General features: G+C 39.7%; 1 protein-coding gene across 1 annotated transcript in view; it reads left to right on the top strand.

Annotated features, from left to right (window-relative positions):
- The first annotated feature begins 1,396 nt into the window (after positions 1–1,396).
- Positions 1,397–15,275, top strand: part of LOC5573635 — an 84,909-nt gene continuing 71,030 nt past the window's right edge. The window contains exon 1 of the mRNA XM_001660912.2: positions 1,397–1,536. The gene's annotated coding sequence lies outside the window, so the exon portion shown is untranslated. The remainder of the gene's footprint in view (positions 1,537–15,275) is intronic.

Below are 15,275 nucleotides of genomic sequence, written 5' to 3'. Positions count from 1 at the left end.
AGGGACCCCACTCCTATTTCTTCCCATCTTTCCCTTCCCTTTCCTCTCCCATCGGGTAGATGATGAAATAGGCTCAAATATGGCGATGGCACAAATCTCCCAAATGGCGGGGAACGTGCCTCTTGAGCCGGCCTTCTGTACCTGATACCTGGTTCTAGTTCTGTTGCATATCAATATTGAGGCTCATAAAGTTTCATTGCCGTTCTAATGAACATGCATTTCACTCCTTGTTCGACGTTCAACATTTTTGAAACGACAAGTTTTGCTGCAAATCTTCTTTGCAAATAGCTCCATAGCTATCAAATTTATCAAGATGTTTTCACCAACTTTTCAAACAAAATCTTGAAATTTCTCCCAAAATGCTGGTTTGAATGTTAAGTTTCAAATTACATTCATTAAAATCAGTTGGATTTTACCAAAGTTCAAGGTTCTGAATATGTCGTTTAAAAAAATATGAAAGTGTATTAAGCACAAAGCATTACATCAAAATATAGGGAAAGTGTACCAGTTATGGCCATAGTGGTTCCCTAATTGGACATACAGGAAATTTCGATGACTTTCACATTTTAAATCTTTTTGAATGTTTAAACATAAAGATATATCTTAAATCTTACTACTACAACACAAAAAATCTTTCAAAATGTGAAAACATTCAAGTAATCCCGTATGGCGAAATAGGGAACCACTATGTCCATAACTGGTACACCTACCCTAATTGAAATTTATGCACGAATAGGGTAGGTGTACCAGTTATGGACATAATGGTTCCCTATTTCACCATACGTGATAATTTCATTGTTTTTACTTTTTGAATAGTTTTGTGTGTTTTAGTAGTTCGATATCAAATTGATCTTAATGGTAAAGCATTCAAAAGAATTCAAAATGAGAAAGATTTTTGAGATCTCACATATGGCCAAATAGGGAACCACTATAGTCATAACTGGTACACTTTCCCTAGTTCGATTATGATACCGTGATTTTTTTTTTACAATTTATCCTAGTTTAAGTTCAATATGAAAATCTTAATCCTCAGTCCATCCCTTATCATTAGCATTTTTCTTTCGATAACAACTGCAAAGTTTGCACTGCTGTGAATTGCCATCCTCAAACAGCACCCACTACTGCTGCCCGACCCATTGCTCAACACCGTGTCAGGTGGGTACGTCTCAAAGAACCTTGGAAGAAGGAACTAACTTCGGAATCTCCGTCGCGACAAAACCTTCTGCACCATTGCGTTGCCATTGTTGACTCATGCCAACCGAAAGTCACTGAGAGCAGAACCCCCAACACCGAAGCGCTGGTAGAAAATCTGCTCAACTCGCGAACCGGGTCGTCTGAGCCACTCTGAGCACACGGTAGACACACTCGATTGCCGCATATTAGTATGTATGATGTATAAAACCGAGCGGCGTAAACTTTCGACAATTCATTTCACTTTCGCTCTCGTTGCAAGTCGAAGCTTTTTCGGTTCGGTTTCGCGTGTGCTCGCGCACCTTTTTTAACGAACGTGTGGTTTATCGTGTCCTGCGGCTTAAGGTAAGTCCTCTCGCTGCCCTGTGAAAAGTGCAGCGCGATTGCTAACCAGAATAGGTACGAAAGAGTGCCGGCGAAAATGGTGTATAAAAGTGTCATTTATGGCCAAGATTGGGTCATCGAATGGAAAAAAAAAATGTGTGACATAAGGCACCGACGATTGTGATTCTGCAGCTCAAAGTGCAAGCCCAAAACAAAATCAGCGCGGTTACTCAATCGACTCAATGGACAGCAACGGCGATATGGTCCGATTTGTTGGGTGAGCTCGACGCCATGCAGCGTCTGGTCAAGTGCTACTTTTTTCGCGCAAGATGAAGAGTGTGTGAAGGAAAAGAGTGCGAAAATTTAACGACACCGCAGCTTGTGGGTGGACTTGCCGGTTTAAAGGCAAAGTAGTTCAAAATGCACCCGTGGGGTACAAGGGACCCGTCCCTTTCGTTGTGTTTTGCAGTTGTACAAATCTATCTATTGGCTTTCTTCTTTCTCTCAGTACATATCTCATATACGTTTTATATTTTCTACACCTGCTACATCTGCTTTACTTAAAACCAAACATGTGCCATAAACTTTTAAATCCTTTAACTTAATCCGCATTACCGTGCGCAGATGCAGTGGATTTCATGGTCTGCGGTGGTCAAGAATTAATACAACATCAATTACACCCCCTCTCCTCGCACTCACTGGTCTGCACTCTGACGTGGCATCCCAGAGAACCAGAATGTACGTATAACGAAACCACCTTTTACGTTAAACGAAGCTTATATGTGCAAAGATTCCGTTAGAGATTTTTTTAAAAGGCCTCATACGTATAAAAGTGGAGGCGATATATGTGTCTATTTTATTTGATGGAAACTGGGCATACAATGCGAGTATAACAATTTGATTACGATTGAATCTGTAATTTTATACGACTTGGTTTATGATAACAAAGTTGATTAGAAAGCTGCTATGTATTGATCCAAATTACTTTGTACGTTTTTGAACCATCTCTCCCTACTTATGAGAGGAGGATCGACAAAAGTCGGCAGCAGATGGACAAAGTTCATAATTTGTTTTGCACAAGACGACCCTGACAACCAGAATTGGACGTGTGTGGAGCTGGACTGGCGCTATCAAAACGTGACTTCCTCTCGTTATAATATAAAACAGTGAAGAAATGGTGGTTGATGGAAGCATTGTTTCGTGACCTTTTTGATATTTCGCCGGCAGCAAAAAAATAGGAACACGTCCGTTATAAGACAGATTTTTCAGGATACTCTCTTTCTTGTATCACAAACGAGGGGATGAATGCATTGGATTGGCGGTAAGCTTTGCGAAAAAGCGTTACCGGCCTCCTTTTTCCGCTGGATGGTCTTGAAGATGATTTGGACGACTTTCGATGGCTCTCGTCGAAAACATGACCTCTTTCTGTGCGATATAATCAAATCACGATGATTATCGTTGCAAAAAATGGGATCGCAGGCTCGTTATTGAGGAGAGAAGAATGGGAAGATTTTACACATCAGAGATTTTGCGGTAGAATAGATATGATGGATATTTATGTCACTTATAGGGTAGAAAAAAAAACACTGACTAGCTTTTTTGTTTTGTAGAGAGCAAGAAATTTTAAGAGCTGGAAAAGTTTTTTTAGTTATCTGGAAAAGTTTCAATTATGAGCAGGACGAATTCCTTTCAACCGCTGGGAAAGTTTTTTTTACCAGAAGCTAGAAAAGCTTTTTTCTTGAAAGCTGGTTAAACTTCCCAGGAGAAGCTTTTTTTCCTGAAGCTGGAAAGCTTCCTTCCAGAAGCTGGAGAGCTTCCTTCCAGAAGCTGGAAAGCTTCCTTCCAGAAGCTGGAAAGCTTCCTTCCAGAAGCTGGAAAGCTTCCTTCCAGAAGCTGGAAAGTTTCCTTCCAGAAGCTGGAAAGCTTCCTTCCAGAAGCTGGAAAGCTTCCTTCCAGAAGCTGGAAAGCTTCCTTCCAGAAGCTGGAAAGCTTCCTTCCAGAAGCTGGAAAGCTTCCTTCCAGAAGCTGGAAAGCTTCCTTCCAGAAGCTGGAAAGCTTCCTTCCAGAAGCTGGAAAGCTTCCTTCCAGAAGCTGGAAAGCTTCCTTCCAGAAGCTGGAAAGCTTCCTTCCAGAAGCTGGAAAGCTTCCTTCCAGAAGCTGGAAAGCTTCCTTCCAGAAGCTGGAAAGCTTCCTTCCAGAAGCTGGAAAGCTTCCTTCCAGAAGCTGGAAAGCTTCCTTCCAGAAGCTGGAAAGCTTCCTTCCAGAAGCTGGAAAGCTTCCTTCCAGAAGCTGGAAAGCTTCCTTCCAGAAGCTGGAAAGCTTCCTTCCAGAAGCTGGAAAGCTTCCTTCCAGAAGCTGGAAAGCTTCCTTCCAGAAGCTGGAAAGCTTCCTTCCAGAAGCTGGAAAGCTTCCTTCCAGAAGCTGGAAAGCTTCCTTCCAGAAGCTGGAAAGCTTCCTTCCAGAAGCTGGAAAGCTTCCTTCCAGAAGCTGGAAAGCTTCCTTCCAGAAGCTGGAAAGCTTCCTTCCAGAAGCTGGAAAGCTTCCTTCCAGAAGCTGGAAAGCTTCCTTCCAGAAGCTGGAAAGCTTCCTTCCAGAAGCTGGAAAGCTTCCTTCCAGAAGCTGGAAAGCTTCCTTCCAGAAGCTGGAAAGCTTCCTTCCAGAAGCTGGAAAGCTTCCTTCCAGAAGCTGGAAAGCTTCCTTCCAGAAGCTGGAAAGCTTCCTTCCAGAAGCTGGAAAGCTTCCTTCCAGAAGCTGGAAAGCTTCCTTCCAGAAGCTGGAAAGCTTCCTTCCAGAAGCTGGAAAGCTTCCTTCCAGAAGCTGGAAAGCTTCCTTCCAGAAGCTGGAAAGCTTCCTTCCAGAAGCTGGAAAGCTTCCTTCCAGAAGCTGGAAAGCTTCCTTCCAGAAGCTGGAAAGCTTCCTTCCAGAAGCTGGAAAGCTTCCTTCCAGAAGCTGGAAAGCTTCCTTCCAGAAGCTGGAAAGCTTCCTTCCAGAAGCTGGAAAGCTTCCTTCCAGAAGCTGGAAAGCTTCCTTCCAGAAGCTGGAAGTTCCAAGGAAGCTTCCTTCCAGAAGCTGGAAAGCTTCCTTCCAGAAGCTGGAAAGCTTCCTTCCAGAAGCTGGAAAGCTTCCTTCCAGAAGCTGGAAAGCTTCCTTCCAGAAGCTGGAAAGCTTCCTTCCAGAAGCTGGAAAGCTTCCTTCCAGAAGCTGGAAAGCTTCCTTCCAGAAGCTGGAAAGCTTCCTTCCAGAAGCTGGAAAGCTTCCTTCCAAAAGCTTGGAAAGCTTTCTTCTAAAAACTGGACAAACTTATTTCCAGAAGCTGGAATGCTTCCTTCCAGAAGCTGGAAAGCTTCCTTCCAGAAGCTGGAAAGCTTCCTTCCAAAAGCTTGGAAAGATTTCTCTCAGAAATTGGAAAAGCTTCCTTCCAAAAACTGGACAAGCTTATTTCCGGAAGCTGGAATAGCTTAATTTTTGGAAGCTGGAAAAACACCTTTTAAAAGCTGGATAAGCGTTCTCCCAGAAGCTGCATATACTTCCGTCCAGAAGCATCTTTTGGAAGATAAGTTTCTATGGTTAATTAACGAGTTGTTTTTTCAATAAGAGTTGCTAAGTAAAATATTGTGATACATTGGAAACCTGTTGTAATCATGTTGACTAGAATAGACGTCGAAATAAATAAGCGTATTTAATTGCTTCTAAAACTAATAAATTTGATTTGATATATCGTTTGAATTCGTGAAATTTCTTTAAGACGTTGTCAAAAACCTCTGAATAAGTTTCAGGAGCATCTAGAATAATCGCCAGGAAAAAATAGAGATAGTTTGTTTGTTTGTTGATCATTGTCGGAAGAAAAAGGTACAATCCAGGAACCCAGTAAGAATTCCTGGAGACTTATGTTAGGGAGTTCACTACTGACTAAACCAGAAAGAATCCTAGAATTGTCTTGAAAACTTCCAGGAGAAATACAAAACAAAATAAACACAAAATAGAGTTTAGAAAAATTCATAAGAAAATTAATATAAACATTGCTGAAACATTATTCAAACTGTTCATAAAATAATGATCTGTGCTTTCTGATTTGCTTTCTACTCCTTGCTTTTTGTTCTTTGCATTCCGTTCTCTGTTTTCTGCTATCTTTCCTCTGCCTTTTCTCATTAATCTCTGCTGTCTGTTAGTGAACTCTCTATCCTTACACTCTCTGCTGAAAAGTTTCCTCTGCTCTCTGCACTCCAACTCTTTGCCCTTCAACTCTCTGCTCTTCAGCTCTCCGTTCTTCAACTCTCTGCTTTTAAATTTTTGCCTTTTACATCTCTATCTTTTTGTTCTCCAGCTCTCTGATCCTCAAATTTCTGCGCTCTAATTCTCTGTTCTCCAACTCCCTGATCTCAAACACTCTACCTTCCAGCTTTTTGGTCTTTAACTCTTTGTTCTCTAGCACTATGTTTTGCAACCTCCAGCTTTCCAACTTTCTGGTCCAAAATTCAGCTCTCTTATTCTCTGTTCTCCAACTCTCTGCTTCCCAACATTAAAAGAATACTTTGAGGAATTCGATGGAAACTACTGGCCTAACAAGAAAAAACCCTTGTTGAATTTTCTTGTGAAATCCCAAAACAAAATAAACTTTAAATGGTGGGCAGAAAAGTTCATGTGGAAATTTGTATAGAAAATCCTTGAAAAATGGGAAAATTTTATCTGTGCTCCTTGCATTTGGCTCTCTGCTACTTGCTTTTTGTTTTTTGCTTTCAGCTCTTTCCTTTATGTTCTGCCTTTTCTCTCTGCTCATTGCTCTTTGCTTTTTAACTCTCTGTTCTCACACACTATGCACTTTACTCTCCATCTCTCTGCTCTTAAACTCTCTGATCTTAAACTATCTGCTCTCTATATTTTTGCTCTCCAGCTCTTTGATTCTTAAATTTCTGCTCTCAAATTCTATATTCTCCAAATTGCAGATCTCAAATTCTTTGATTTCCAACTTTTTGAGCTACGTTCTTCAATACACTGTTCTGCAACATCCTGTTTTCCAACCCTCTAGTCTCTAACTCTCTGCTCTCTATTTATCTGTTCTCAAACTCTCTGATCCCAAACTCTCTGCTCTCTAACTGTCTGCTTTCCAAGTTTCCGTTCTTGAACTCTCTGTTCTCTTACATGCTCTTCTTCAACTGTATGCTTTCCTATTCTCTGTTTTCTAACTTTCTGCTAACTATCTCTTTAAACTCTTACTATTTGCTCTTCAACTCTTACTCCTTACCCTCTCTTCCTTGCTTTTCAATTCTTTGCTCTACAACTCCCTACTTTCTAACTTTCAGCTCTCCAATTTTCTATTCTCAAACTTTGCTGTCATACTCTCTTCTCTCTAACTGTTTTTTCTCTAATTCTCTTCAGTCATTCAACACTCTGCTCTCTGCTTTCCAGCTCATTGCTCTCTATCTATCTGTTATTCAACTTGTTCTCCAACTTTCTGTTTTCTATTTTTCTTACAATACTTCACTTCTCTACTCTTTGCTTTGTAAATATTTTTTCCTTTTCTTTCTGTTCTTTGGTTTCTGCATCAAAAATATGTGTGAATCCAAACTTCCTGGAGCAGGATACGTCCTTCTATCGTTGAATCTTTATTAAAATCGCACATTTCATACGTAAATACACTAATATTTGTCATTAATAATTCATATTTTCATGATATACGAAGATTTAGTAGCTGAAAATGTGACAACATTGCTTCGCTTCTGTTATAAAGAGTATATCTATCACTTACAACAGGCAATCGATGAAACTCACAGCTGCATCGTAAGAAGCATTGGAATCGATGTTCAGAAAATCAATGTTTACGTTCCGATTAATCAATTCTCGCGTAATTTTCGAAAAAGATCTACCCAACATTGAGAGGAAAGAAACTCTTGAGTCTGCCGCCCGAACAAACAGTCGGGGAGTTGCGAGAGCACCCTTTTTTGATGGAATTTTACTCTGTTGTGTTTTGTGCTGCATCTTCCTCGCTCATTTTTCATTACTTTTTCATTACCTCTGTGCTTATCATTTTTTCGCTCCCTCGCAAAGAAGCAAAGGCAGCACGCTGCTCTAGAGTATTTCACCGAACTCTAATGATGTTGTGGAGCATTATCAAGCCTGACGTCGTCTTTCAATCTACAGTGGAAAGCTTCCCAAATGTTCTTGTATTCCACTTTTAAATTCGAAAAAGATTGAAAGAGGAGAGAATTTCCTATATTTTTAATTAAGATACGAGACTAATTGAATTATATGGCAAAGAATCAGAACTTGGCATATTGAACTCAATCTTAGCGTAACTTTTCAAAAGGACCTATCTAACCTTGAGGAGCTCTCTTTGTTTACTTACTCTTTAACCGATAACTGAGCCATAATAACCTCTTCTGTGAAGTTTTTTTTTGTATTAAACGCTAGCCAAGGACATTGTAATTCGATCTATAATGATAAACTTCTCAAACACTTTAGCAGTGCATTGTTATAATCGAAAGAGAGCAAGGGAGGAGAGATTCTTACAATGTTACATTGTTTCAAATCTCTGCCCTTCTGCTCTTTGTTTTTCAATTATCTCATCTCCAGCTCTCTGCTCTCCAGCTTTTTGCTCTCCTACTCTCTGCTCTCTGTTCTCTGATCCTTGCTTTCCAAGTCTCTGCTCTTCAACTGCATGCTTTTCAATTCTCTGTTCTTTAACTCTCTGCTTTTCAACTCTGCAATCTCCTCTTTGTTTTCTGTTCTCTGCTCTCCAACTCTTTGCTCTACAAGAATAGTGCGATCAATCAAAGTATACCGAATTCAGTTTGATAACGCTTCGAGATAGCGAAAGAATACCGAATAATAGAGAGTATAATATAGTTTGTTAGCCAAATACGCGAAAACGCCATAACGCGCAAATAAGGTTCCATCGCCTAATTTTATATTAACGAGAATAAATATAATTGACCATTCATCGTTTATTGGCACAACATTAGTCTGTGATCCTACATCGAGACCACCTTGAATGTTTGTGCTTCCAACATTATTATTATTGAAACATGGCAGCCCCTTTCATCTTCCCTTCAGACCCACCTAACCATAATTTATATCATGAATATATGCCGTAAACCGTATGGCATCGCATATGGCACGTCTGTCTGAACGTGTAACATTATTAGGTTTACTTTTAGCACGATTATATCATGAATCCTTCCCATATTTTAACCCATACCTGGCACTTGGCTGGTCAACTTGAAGTCATGCCTGTTTGCGTGGTTAGTGGAAATTATCTCATCCAGAGAGTGGGTAGACTCGTCGAAATTACGCAGCTATGCAATAGTTCTCGCGTAAATGTTTAAGAAGACCTATGTAACAATGAGAGATTCTTTCCTCCTCTCGCTCTCTTTCGATTATAATAGTGCAATGCAGGAGCTTTTAGGAAAGTTTTCACTATAAATCGAAAGACAATGTTCTTGACTAGCATAACATTCAAAAATTGCAACAGAAGAGGGTCATGTGGTTCAGTAATTGATTAAAAATAAAGTGATGAAAGAGGTCCTTTTGGAAAGTTACGCGAGAGCTCATTAAGTTAGAAAATTTCCACCTTTTGATCGCGGTCTAAATTCAACCCAAATATATGGCCTCAAAATTGTTGCACAAATGCAATTAGGATACCATTCCCATGAATACGTCATGTGGCAGACGACGGACGGTAATGATGTCCAACCAAATTGTAGCGAAAATTGCGGCGGTAATTTTCAGAATCAACCGGAACGGGACTTTCGCCGGGTCATGAAACCAAATCATTCCGACCGAATGGTTTCCGATTTCAAAAGAAATGACTTCGGTTCGGTCATTCGTTTGCCTAGGTCGACTTTGAACTCCCACGAACGGTTGTTGGTGCAATATTTGAGCAGCTGATAAGTTTTGGCAGTGTAACGAGACGAAAATTTGAGACATATCGGTACCGGTTTCGTTCTACGCCCACCGGAGGTGTGGGTTGGAGGGCATAGTTCCGTTTGCAGGATGTTTACTACCGTTGCAAATTGAAAGGATAGAGGATGCTTTCAGAATTATTGAAATCCCTTCGAATCGACTTGATTCAAAACAGTTCCTCTAGTTTTCAAGTTTCAAACGTTGGATGACATTTTTGTATGTCACAAACATATTGAATAGAAAGATTGTAACCGGAAGCCGTCCCTACATAAAGAGTAACCGTTTAACAAATATTTTCTTTATAAACTGTTTTACTAAGGAAGAGATTTATTTCTGCCTTCCGATGGCAGAAAAGGAATGCACTCCATACCTAGAAGTCTTTCTATCAAGAAATCTTGCACAACAGTTTTTGCTAGAGCTATACACCTCATTAGATTTAATTTATCTTCTTTTTTTCGATATTACGTCCCTACTCGGATAGAACCTGCTACTCAGCATAGCACATAGCTCAAGCACGAAGAAACTGTATGGCCAGGGAAGTCTAGAAAATTTCCAACCCGAAATGATTCTTGACCCATGAAATTTGAACCCACGCATGATCTTGCCGACTAGATGGACATTTACCACTATGACTATGTGGACCCACTCTGGGAGCACTTCAAAAATAGATTAACTGAGAGCTGTCTTTGTCAAAGCTGCCTTATCTCTCGAACATTTTGAAATTTCGTCAGATGATTAGATAAGAAACTGTTCTGGGTTCCGGTATTAAATACGTGCAATCTTAATCATTTTCGCATCTATTCTTTTCAGTAACTTATTCAATTTGCTACAGAACAAGAAGCAATTTCCAGTCTTCATAATTCTTTATAGATCTTTGACCAACGATGGCGATCGCTAACGGTTCAAAATGAATCTATATCGATCGCTATCTAAAATCACTGACTGGTTGATCGGGTAACGTATGTGTGCTGAGTGACCTTTCGGCGCATACATCATGAATCTGAGCTTGTTGTACGGTATTTTTTAGGCAGAAGCTGAAATTACTTTCGCCAGTTGCGTCTTTTGAATGTATTATCGCATTAAAATCCCCGCTTGTAATCACTTGCTCTGTACTAAGACGCAGATAATGAGCTAACGTTGTGTTTGAAAAAACTTCTCGACATGCCCTGTTCTGTGTGCCAAAGGGAGTGTAAATGTTGATAATAATTACCTTATCATGAATCCTAATGACGATCAGTCTTGAATCTGAGCTTTGTTCTACGTGAGTGAACTTTATATAACTTTTTAGCGCGATTACAGTGCCTCTTGAATTGAAATTTGGTGTAATCTACCTTTTGGAGAAGTAGGATGTCCACATCTTGTTATCTTGTCTCTTATGAAATTGCGAAGCGCCCTCGACCACGCTGCTTACCAAGGACAGTGAATGTGCTAGAATCTTCACTGGTACTACCGTCTTCCTCATTTTCGTTCGATGCTTAATCCGACCAGGGGACGAAGGAACTGCCTCTGGTTTCAGCTGATGTGCTGGAACGCATTGATGAGAGGGACCCGATCGTTCTACATATCCGTATTCGAACGCTGTATCAGTACCATGCTCATCAGGTACCGTGATGGCCTGAGCGATGTTGCTTGATTTGAGCGATCGCTTGGATCATCCGCGCTCTCGCCCTCAGTGTTGTTGGTGTTGACCATTCCCATTTCTACGTCTGTTCACAATCCAACGGACTCTCCTGAAACTACCCGAACCAGTGAATCAATTGTAACCCAGCACGCAGCAACAAAGCCATTGTCATCTCCTATTCTTGTTGCAACAGTTTTATTCTGCATCATCAGTTTTTCATCACTTCAACAGAATATGACAATGATCGCTCACAACGTGCGCGTCGATTGTCTGGGCTTCGTATTGCAATTCTTGAGAACTTTCTCCGTGTTGGTAACAATTGGAACATTATCAAACAGCGTACATAAAACAAATATGGTTTTGTGTTTAAAATAACTGATTAATCGATTAAACGATTAATTAAACTGATGATTGAGACAAACGGTTGTGAGAGAGCTTACTTTTTTTTTCGCCTGTTGTGATGACAATTTGATTCATCGGCATCGATGTATTGGAAGTCTGTGCAGAAACCAATGCTGTATCGTTTCCCTGATTTGTTGATGCTGTTTCAACCGGGTTGCCTCTCACAGCTCCAGCATACGAAGCTTTCTTGAGCCGATTGTTCAAACCAGCCAGTCTATCGTGATATACGATTTTACGCTCTCAGGGCCGATTTCTTCATCTTCGCTTAAGCCGTAAAGCGAAGTATGCACTTCAACAGAAAAGTAATCGCCTATCTCGATACGTGGGAAATTTCTTGCAAGAAATGCTCAAGAAAAGCATTTTTCTTTGATCGCAGTACGCAGTTAAAAAGAAATGACAATTCAAATGGAGCCTACTGTAGGAAATTTCTTGACCATTTCTTGGGCAGAAATCTTTACTTTTCTTGAGCGGAACAGCATACTTAGCTTAAACCACGTTTACCCATACGATTAAACCAGGTTTAAGGTCTAAGCGGTGGTGAAGAAACCGCTTATCAGAGAACTATCCTCACTGGTGATAGTCCTGGAAAGTGGTGTTTGTCACTCCATACAGGCAGAACATCACCGTAAATCTCCATATGTCTCCGGATCTGTTCCGCCATACGGAGCCGTAGCCTATATTTGACACTTTTGACGTCATAATCGAGCTTGTTATCGTATTGGTTCACTACCCGCTGAGCGATAGTTTGTTCCCAGCTCATTTGTGTGACTCAACTGCATACGATCCAACTGAGACCGTGTGATACCGAGCTGAAGCCAGACCATGCTGCGTACCTCCTCCAAGGTTGTTTATTTTTGGTAGTTTCGCGGATTTTGCGATTGTTCATCCTCAAACCGTCGTCCGAGATGCTAACGCTGTATAACGATTTTACGGCACCGGCTCCAGCTATCATACATTCAGCTTGCTTTCCTCTGTCAGTAAACTTTTTGGGAAGATAATTTTGAACAGAATGATTAACGAAAATTCAATTTTCGCCAATGAACAGTTCGGATTCGGACATGGACATTCGACCACTTATAAGTGGAACAAAAATTGATTCGTTCCAACAAATCTGGCTCTTCTACTGATCTTGCTCTTCATATTATTTATTGATAATTTATTTAATTATTTATTTCTTGTTTAATTCAACTGACTATCTTAGTTTCATTGAATGGCTTAGTCCTAAGTGATCAATAACACATAAATTACAATTCAATAGAGAAATTTCGCAATCAACTACAAAAAACACGCACTCAAAGTAAAAAAAGGAATATTGGGTTGTACAATTCACCAATAAAAATCAAACAATCGATAACTTAAAAACATTACCAACGACAGAACACAAATCTTAAACATTTATAGAATTATAATCAAACAGGTTTCCAAGTTTCGTTTTGACTCGTATTTACAAATTCTCTGAATTTAATTTTTTTCGGCCAGGTAACCGGATCTAAAGCTCGGGATTTCCATTTTCTATTTAAAATTACTTTAAACGAAACATAGTCCCGTGAACAGTGATTCCATTTTGACACTAGTTTTACAACTTCGATGTGCTCGGGTTAAGGAGCATCCAGCGCGCGACAAACCATCAAACGAATATCCCATTCGGTAGCACTCATATCGATGTTCGTTAGAAATAACGAGAACTCATCCTCGTTTGTTGTGCTTCCATTTTCATTACTCTCCGCATGTAGACGGTTGGCACCAGTTCCATCGAAGAGTATGCGTGGTGAGATTGGTATTGGAGTTGAATGCAATAGTGATGCGTTATTCGCGGGAGTTACCCTTACGACATTGGATAATATTTGCTGAATTTCAACGACGGCTTTTTTCAGTAGGTTCACTTCTTCGTCTAAACACTTTTGCGTATTGATCGCATCAGTACCGTCGCAATGAATATTGTCTCTCCATCTTCGAAAATTGTTCATACATTCCACATTGGTCCCAAAGCCATATCTAGGAAGACAAAAATGATTGCGTCTAAACCGTCAATTTTAGATATATGGTGTTTTCGGCAAAGTTTCTCCATATTTTTCAGACATTTTTTTTCAGAGATGTGAAATTAGGGTGGCCCACGTGGCTTACGAGATCAGCACATAAACTTTTTTGCTGACGCATTTAGGACTACACAATGTTCTACAATGTTTTAGAACAACCAATTTGGAGCAACTTTGTAGAAGAACCCAAATTTCTATCTCTTATGCTTCATGAGTTATGATTTTTTTTAACAAAAAAGTTAGGGTGGTACTGAAAAATCAGTTTTTTCTTGATAACTTTTTATACGATAATTTCTCGCAAAAATTTTGTTCCAAGCACTTTTAGAACATTTGATTGCGCAACTTTTTGCCGAAGAAACTGCTGTTCTATCTCTTATGGTTACAGAGTTATCAGAAATTTTCTTCGAAAAAATGGTTGTTTTCAAATGCCGATATCTCCGAAAGGCGCAAACGTATTTTCAATCTTTTATCGGCATTAGAAAGATTATTACTTTCTCTGTTTATGGTGAAAAAACTGTGAGGACGTTTTTTGTTTGAAAAGATTGACAAAATTTTGGAAATAATATGTTTTTAACCGAAAATTGTCTATAACTTGAAAAATATTCGAGATAGCTCTTTGGTGCCTTCAGCAAAAATGTGCAAAATTGAAAGTTCTGAAAGTGCTTCATACAAAGTATTCATAAAAATCATTGCTTCAAGATATATTCGCCATAATTCGAATTTTATATGGTAAAGAAAGCGAAAAAAGAGATATTTGCTGGAACAATCGAAATATGTCATTTAAAATTGAATACACATGTATTGATATCGATCATAGATTTAGATATATGGTGTCTTCGGCAAAGTTTCTCCATATTTTTCAGACATTTTTTTCAGAGATGTGAAATTAGGGTGGCCCACATGGTTTACGAGATCAGCACATAAACTTTTTTGCTGACGCATTTAGGACTAACCAATGTTCTACAATGTTTTAGAACAACCAATTTGGAGCAACATTGCCGAAGAACTCAAATTTCTATCTCTTATGGTTCGCGAGTGGGCCCAGATAGCCGTAGCGGTAAACGCGCAGTTATTCAGCATGACCATGCTGAGGGTCGTGGGTTCGAATCCCGCTGGTCGAGGATCTTTTCGTAAAAAAAGGAAATTTTCTCGATTCCCAGGGCATAGAGTATCTTCGTACCTGCCACACGATATACATATGCAAAAATGGTCAATCGGCAAAGAAAGCTCTCAGTTAATAACTGTGGAAGTGCTCATAAGAACACTAATCTGAGAAGCGGGCTTTGTCCCAGTTGGGACGTAACGCCAGAAAGAAGTTTATGTCATCTGAAGACAATATCAGAAGAGTTACATCGACTATTCGTAAAGCCACCAGTGAGAGAAAATTATCACAATGGCTTCGAAGTTTTCATTACAACAATTATGTCTTGATAAAATAACAGAAAAAAAAACAAAAACCCTGTTTGACCAAGAATTTTTGGAGAAATTTAGGATTTTTGGAAAGTATTCATGGCAAAATCAGGAAGAATGTTTGACATGACCCCATCATTTTTATGAAGGTTTTTCTTTTACATTACATAAAAAGGATGAGCCCTGTCAGGTTGCTACTTAGTTTCGGAGAAGCTGTTCAGGTATACCCACAATTGTCTTCCAATCCATAGCGTTCCTAAGGTATTCTTAAAAAGCTCCCCCCAGGAACTTCGAATGATTTTCGGTAGCTTACCAAGCAGGTTTTTGGCAAGGTGGATCGTCTTTTATTGTGATCAATACAGGTCTTAAAGAGCTTCACTATAACTTCCATA

Source organism: Aedes aegypti, chromosome 1, assembly GCF_002204515.2.
Source record: "Aedes aegypti strain LVP_AGWG chromosome 1, AaegL5.0 Primary Assembly, whole genome shotgun sequence".
Taxonomy (NCBI): Eukaryota; Metazoa; Arthropoda; class Insecta; order Diptera; family Culicidae; genus Aedes; species Aedes aegypti.
This window is presented reverse-complemented; position numbering and strand designations above follow the sequence as displayed.